An 8,096-nucleotide genomic window follows, 5' to 3' on the forward strand; every position below is an offset into this window, starting at 1 on the left:
GTTGGACCATAAAGAAAGCTTAGCACTGAAGAACTGATGCTTTTGAATAGGGGTGTTGGAGAAGACTCTTGAGAGTCCCTTGGGCAGCAAGGAGATCCAACCAGTCAATCCTAAAGGAAATCAGTCCTGAACAGTCATTGGAAGGACTGATGCTGAAGCTGAAACTCCAATATTTTGGCCACCTGATGCAAAGAAGTGACTCATTTGAAAAGACCCTGATGCTGGGAAAGATTGAAGGCAGGAGGAGAAGGGGATGACAGAGGATGAGATGGCTGGATGGCATCACCGACTCAATGGACATGAGTTTGAGCAGGCTCCGGGAGTTGGAGATGGACAAGGGAAGCCTGGCATGCTGCAGTCCATGGGGTCACAAAGAGTCAGACACAACTGAGCAACTGAACTGTAGACAAAGGTATCTGCCAGTGGGATAATCTCATCTCATTTTAAACCACATTTCCCCAAACACAACCCCACCTGGGTGGACACTCATCCGCACCCGCCATAACTGCTTGTCAAAGGCAGGCCTGAGTCTGGCACCTACTTCTCCAAGCGCTTATTTAAGAAAAGCTGTCAGGAAGCCAGATGCCCTCTGAGCATGCCTTCTGAAGCAAGGCCATGGTCCCCTGGCTTTCTGCACGGCTCTCAGATTTGAGAAAAGGAAGAGTCTCAGATCTAAGCAGAAAAGAGCTCTGAGTGAAACCGCCCCTCTCTTGCAGTCCATGTGAGCATTACTCCCCTTCACATCTCTCACCACCATCCCTGGACTCCCCTAACTCTTAGAACAATGACTGTTCTACGACTCCATGGCAGCCTGAGCCTCACCCATGGAGTTTTAAGTGCTCTGTCCACTTACTGGCAGGGCACAAGGCTTCTAAAAATTTACTACAACACTCCATTATCCAGAACTGAGTCTCAGCTAAAGGAGGGTCCTAGCCTCAGTGACTGCTTGGGTTGGAGTAGAAAGTTATTTTTACTGAATGTGTCAGTAAAGGCGAGTGCAAAGAAAAAGAGAGCAAATCGGGCAATCAGGCAAGAGAAGGGAAATTTATTAGAGGGAAATGGGAGGGTGACTGGCCCTTAAGGAGAACCAGCGTCCTCCCTTTCTTACAGGGTCTTTCTTATACCCCACCAATGAAAAATTCTCTGAAGGGATGGTTAATTTTTAGCCTGTAGTTGAGTCCTGTGGTCACGTAGCAGGAGGTCTGGAATCTGGTGGTCTCGTAGCTTTGAGAAGGTAGGCGCCAGTGAGAAAACAGAATGTCGTTTGGGCAATTTGCTTAGTCTCAAGGATCACTGGGATTTTATTCTTTGTTTTTGAGCTCAACATAATGAGCCATCTTAACAATGAGGTGCCATGTGGGCCCTATCAGTGTCCAGTGACCATAACCATTGATAAAGATTCTGTCCTTGACCAAACTCTAGCCAGGCTCCTGTAAGCCCTTTCTTGGCTAGGCTTTTGAACCTTCACCTATAAATGTTAGGGAACCACAAGTCCATGTGCCCAGCGCATTGTAAGGCCAAACAATACCAAAATCTCAGAGTCTGGAACAGAGAAAGGTTTATTGCACAGCCAAGCAAGGAGATGGGTGGCCCATGCCTTAAAAACCCCAAGCTCCCCAAAAGTTCTCAGCAAAGCCCTTTTATAGGAAAGGTTAAGGGAGGGGCGTGGTTAGTTGCTGCAGACTTCTTGATGTCAAATCCTTTGTTCTAGAGGGCAGGTCATGATCAGGTAAAGATGTTCCTGTAAATCTCTACCAGACGAATGTTACTCACCGGAAATACTCTCCCAGAGGCCTATTCTTTTCAGAGGCAAGGCAGTGGAAGCTGCTGTAGGGGAGAAATCATGCCACTATTTGTTCTTCTTATCAGCAACCCAGCTTCCACACTGGAATGACTGTGAAAAGAGAAGGAAAAGCAGGAGAACTATAAACAGAAATGAACAAGATGGAGAGCTATAACTAGAGAGTCAGCCTTGCCACTGCTGAGTTAATTACACACATACATCCCAAAGAAAAAGATCCAAGAGCCACAGAGCCTCCCTCAGTCCATGACCAGAAGTACCTGTTTACCCCAAACATAGAGCACAAAGAAATCATTGGCGGCATATCCCCACTTCACATAAGTGAAAGTCGCTCAGTCATGTCTGACTCTTTGCAACCCCATGAACTATACAGTCCATGGAATTCTCCAGGCCAGAATACTGGAGTGAGTAGCCTTTCCCTTCTCCAGGGGATCTTCCCAACCCAGGGATCAAACCCAGGTCTCCCGCCTTGCGGACAGATTCTTTACCAGCTAAGCCATAAGGGAAGTCACTTCACAAAAGCCCACCAGCAAATCTACCCCAATCCTGGTCAGCCACAAGCCATCAAAAAGGAGAATCTGAATGCACAGACTGAGCTCACTATGAGCCAGGAAATGTTAACGGAGGATAGTCAGTGTATCTGGTGGAAGATTGTCAAAGATAAATTGCCCAAAGCTTCCCTAAAGTTATCTTTGTTGCAAGGAGACATGGACTACAGGAATGACAGGAAGATTGTAGGGAATTCCTGGTGGTCCAGTGGTTAGGAGTCCATGCTTTCCCAGGCCTGGGTTCAATCCCTGGTTGGAAACTAAGATCCCACAAGTTGTGTGGCACAGCAAAAGAAGAAAAAAACAACAGATAGCCATCAAAGAAGTCGGCCACAGATATCTTTTGGGTACTTGCTCCCTTTCCACAGGGCGGGGCCCCAGAAGCTCATTGCATTGTGTGAACCACCCTACCCTCAGAGGAGAGCAGGCCAGAAGTAAGCACTTAAACTGGACAATTCAGATTGTTTTTCCTAAGAATATGGACTCAAGCCTGGGAGATTATGCTTGGGTTGGTCCCTAGAATGGAGTTGTAAACGTGGGACCTGTAGCAAATTCTGCCCTGTGCCTGGAGATGAAGAAAACAGGAATTCAAAGAGGGGAGAAGAGGTGGAAGGTGCAAAGCCTGCTTAGACTGAGCCTGAGTGTTGCATGAAGTTCTGACTGGGTTTCTAGCCTCCAGACCCCTCTGCTGTAACCTCACCCTTGGGTGCCAGGATACACACAGGAGTCATAATAAATTAAGTATATCTGAGTTAATTCAAGTGGGTCTCTGCTATTCTTAAACAGATCCTAAATAATATATTTAGCAAGTCATCAGTCAATGCAAATGTCTCAGAACTGAACTCAGGTAAAATGACACCCACATACCTTTCTGGAGGGAAGCAGGCAGTCCTCAAGCAAATCGGCAGGGGTGGGGGAGGTCAACTGGTTATACTGTTATTTCACTTTCAGAAAAAAAATAGAAAGTTGTGAAAGAACACTATGTGTAAGTTTATTTTTACACATCTAGCCTTTCTGTGAGCTACATTATGGCCCTTTTCAAAAAAACTCCAGAACATCTAATGAAGTGCCAGACACCTGACAACCCTGAGCCCTGAGTTAGAAAGAATGGCCCATTACTCACCCTTCACCTAGTAGGTGCTGTGGAGGCTGATTAATAATGTTCAATTAACAACAGGGGGAAACCCTAAATGCCTGTTGAATTAATGAGTAAAGGAAGAACTAAATGGGAAAACAGAAGTTACCAAAAGTCAGAAAATGATAACTCTCTTGGCTGGGAAGACTCAAAAGCCACTTCCAGCCCAGAGCAGATCTGTTTACTTTTTCTACACTTCTTGCTTTCCTCTCTTGGTATAATCTGTTTAGAAGTTCCTCTTTTCTGCAAGAGTCCTTGGTCCCGCCCTTCCTTGTTATAATCCTCTCAGGTGCCTTGAGCCCCTTCTTGTTAAACGGTGTTTTGGGGAAGTAAATAGGACAAAATTTATATACATATATACACACACACATACACATATTACATATAAATATATATTCACACACACACATCTCTATAGGTGTGCATGTGAAGACAAAAAGTTAAAATTTTACATAACCTCCTGCTCCTTCGCACCTCTATAACTCAGCTTGCTCCTTGCAAAATCTGGATCACGTAGGTCACGTAGTCTCAGAAAGTGGGGACTTACAATACTAGGAACTGGAGCTTAACTCTCATCCTTGTCCTGCTCTTTGCAAATGCCCAGCCCCTGCACAGCTGCTTAATCATGCCTGTCCATGTAAAGGTGAGGCACCCCCCTCCCCATCTTGACTGCTATTCCCGTGTGCAAAACCCCTTAGTTTAAACCAGCCTATTAACAGCTAGTGTTGCCCACTATAGTCTGTCTATAATATCTCTGTAACCACTTTGTTCGGGGCTCAGAGCTCGGAGTGTTAACTCCCGTGGGCCCGCGGGAATAATAATCCTGAGTTTTCCAACTCTCCAAGTGTGGTGCCTGGTTTCTTGAGTACTGATTTCTGCAACACATGTGTCAGAAATATGATAATGAAACCATAGTTACTGTCATTTCCCCTACATTTTGACTTTTTCTTTACAATGATTCTGGATAAGGCATCTTTGCATACTGTGGAAGCTCTGACCACAGTTGGGTAAATAAGTTTGATTTGTGCCTGTTAGTCTCTTGTATCGGAGAAGGCAATGGCATCCCACTCCAGTACTCTTGCCTGGAAAATCCCATGGATGGAGGAGCCTGGTAGGCTGCAGTCCATGGGTCACTGGGAGTCGGGCACGACTGAGCGACTTCACTTTCACTTTTCACTTTCATGCATTGGAGAAGGAAATGGCAACCCACTCCAGTGTTCTTGCCTGGAGAATCCCAGGGACAGGGGAGCCTGGTGGGCTGCCGTCTCCACGGCTGCACAGAGTCGGACACGACTGAAGTGACTTAGCAGCAGCAGCAGCAGCAGCAGCAGTCTCTTGTATTACATAAACCTTATCAAGAAATGAGAATAAAGGAAAAAATCCTTAACACCCTACCAATCTTTTAAATTTCTCCCTATGCTGAGGGAATTTTTGGGGCTAATAAAAATTTTCTATGTCTCAATTATATAACTATATTCATTTGTCAAAACTCGCCAAACTGTATATTTAAAAGGATGAAGTAACTGTCTATAAAGTATATCTCAATAAACCTAACCAAAATCCAAACCCAATCTTTATGCCCAACGTACATATCATTTTCTTAGTATCCATCCCCACTATTATTTAAAAGTAACTTCTATGTCACTACACTGTCTGAAGCTGTCATTCTGAGAAAGGACAGGGCATCTAACCACTGGATGAAAAGTGTGATCAAGCCAGTGAGATCATAACATCTGGTCAGATCAGCATTCTTTAAACTCTTGTGTTATCAAAATCGTTAATTAGAAAATTAATTCAAAAGCACCCCACCTCCAGGACTTCCCTGGTGGTCCAGCGGTTGAGTCTCTGCACTGCCAATGAAGGAGGCTCAGGTTCAATCACTGGTCGGGAAACTAAGATCCCATATGGTGCCCAGCTTGGCCAAAACATAAGATGACAATAACAATAATCAAATTAAATATAAAAAGTACCACCCCTCACAAACGACTGATAGGGGCCGTGGAGCAGATGTGAACATGTGAGGGCAGGCATGGTAACTGACCAGGAGCAGGCTCTCCTCTAAGACAGGAGCAGCAGCAAGTCACGGCTGGGCTTCTCTTCCCTCTGGTGTTTCCCAGTGTGATGCCAACAAGATCACCCCGTGTCTAATTTAGAGACACACCCAGAGGCCTGCCCTCAATGGCACAAGTCACTTTTGTACCTACATACTTGAGTAGGCACTAAAGTTAAATAGTGACATGGATGGGAGTAGCAAAGAAACCCAAACAGAAAAACCGCATCCTTTTTCAATCATATTCTTGTCACTGATTATTTTCCTGCTCTATAGCTTGGTTACACAAGATCCTGATAATGGTCATTATCAAGGTAATAGAAATCCAAGGCTAGATGCCCCACAGTGAACTTTGCTACTGGCCCCACCAAAGGGCCCTCCTGAAATTCTGAAAGTAACCACTGGATAGTTTTTATGGTTACTTCCTCCCACAGACTGCATTTCCTCTACTTGGTGAATTACAATAGCCCTTCTCAGTTGTAATGCCATCCTCCCAAAACCCAAAATGTTCTATGAACTCTTCCAACTCTAGTATTAGAAGGCAGAAGTGGACTGACGGTAGGCCAAAACTGGGCATGATAAAGAACAAATACTGGAACCTCCCTGGTGGTCCAGTGGCTAAGACTCTGTGCTCCCAATGCAGAAGGCCCAGGTTCAATCCTTGGTAAGGGAGCTAGATCTCACATGCTGCAACTGAGAGTTCATATGCTGCAACAAAGACTCGAAGCAGCCAAAAAAAAAAAGGAACAAATACTACTGGGAGTTCCCGGGTGGCCCAATGGTTAGGATTCTAGGCTTTTACTACCTTGGCCTGCGTTCAGTCCCTGGTCAGGGAACTGAGATCCAGTAAGCACCATGGTGCAGTCAGAAAAAGAAAAAGAAAAAGGAACAAACACTACCATTTCGTACCGGGGGAAAGTGAAGGTGTTACTTGCTCAGTCGTGTCCAACTCTTTGTGCAACCCCAAGAATCTATACATGGACATCAGCAGATGGTCAATACCAAAATCAGGTGGATTATACTCTTTGCAGCCAAAAATGGAGAAGCTCTTTACAGTCAGCAAAAACAAGACCAGGAGCTAACTATGGCTCAGATCATGAACTCCATATTGCCAAATTCAGACTTAAAATTGAAGAAAGAGGGAAAGCCACTAGACCATTCAGGTATGACCTAAAGCAAATACCTTATGATTATACAGTGGAAATGACAAACAGATTCAAGGGATTAGATCTGATAGACAGAATGCCTTAAGAACTATGGATGGAGGTTTGTGACATTGTATAGCAGGCAGTGATCAAAACCATACCCAAGAAAAAGAAATGCAAAAAGGCAAAATGGTTGTCTGAGGAGGTCTTACAAATAGCTGAGAAAAGAAGAGATGTCAAAGGCAAGGAGAAAAGGAAAGATGTGTCCATTTGAATGCAGAGTTCCAAAGAATAGCAAGGAGAGATAAGAAAGCCTTCCTCAGGGATCAATGCAAAGAAATAAAGGAAAAAAGTAGAATGGGAAAGACTAGAGGTCTGTTCAAGAAAATTACAGATACCAAGGGAACATTTCATGCAAAGATGGGCACAATAAAGGACAGAAATGGGATGAACCTAAGAGAAGCAGAAGATATTAAGAGGTAGCAAGAATACACAGAAGAACTATACAAAAAAGGTCTTCATGACCCAATCACGATGATGTGATCACTCACCTAGAGCCAGACATTCTGGAATGTGAAGTCAAGTGGGCCTTAGAAAGCATCACTACAAACAAAGCTAATGGAGGTGATGAAATTCCAGTTGAGCTATTTCAAATCGTAAAAGACGATGCTGTGAAAGTGCTGCACTCAATATGCCAGTAAATTTGGAAAATGCAGCAGTGGCCACAGGACTGGAAAAGGTCAGTTTTTATTCCAATCCTAAAGAAAGGCAATGCCAAAGAATTTTCAAACTACCACACAAGTGCATTCATCTCACACGCTACCAAAGTAATGCTCAAAATTCTCCAAGCTAACCTTCAACAGCATGTGAACCAAGAACTTCCAGATGTTCAAGTTGGATTTAGAAAAGGCAGAGGAACTGGAGATCAAATTGCCAACATCTGTTGGATCATTGAAAAAGCAAGAGAATTACAGAAAAACATCTACTTTATTGATTATGCCAAAGCCTTTGACTGTGTGGATCACAAGAAACTGTGGAAAATTTTTAAAGAGATGGGAATACCAGACCACCTGACCTTCCTCCTGAGAAATCTATGCAGGTAAAGAAGTAACAGTTAGAACTGGACATGGAACAACAGACTGGTTCAAATCGGGAAAGGAGTACGTCAAGGCAGTATATTGTCACCCTGGTTATTTAACTTATATGCAGAGTACATCGTGAGGAATGTTGGACTGGATGAAGCATAAGCTGGAATCAAGACTGCCAGGAGAAATATCAGTAACCTCAGATACGAAGACGACAGTGAGAGACTTTATTTTTTTGGGCTCTAATATCACTGCAGATGGTGACTGCAGCCATGAAATTAAAAGACACTTGCTCTTTGGAAGAAAAGCTATGACAAACCTAGACAGCATAT

Source organism: Bison bison, unplaced genomic scaffold, assembly GCF_000754665.1.
Source record: "Bison bison bison isolate TAMUID 2011002044 unplaced genomic scaffold, Bison_UMD1.0 scf7180017864043, whole genome shotgun sequence".
In the NCBI taxonomy this organism is placed as follows: Eukaryota; Metazoa; Chordata; class Mammalia; order Artiodactyla; family Bovidae; genus Bison; species Bison bison.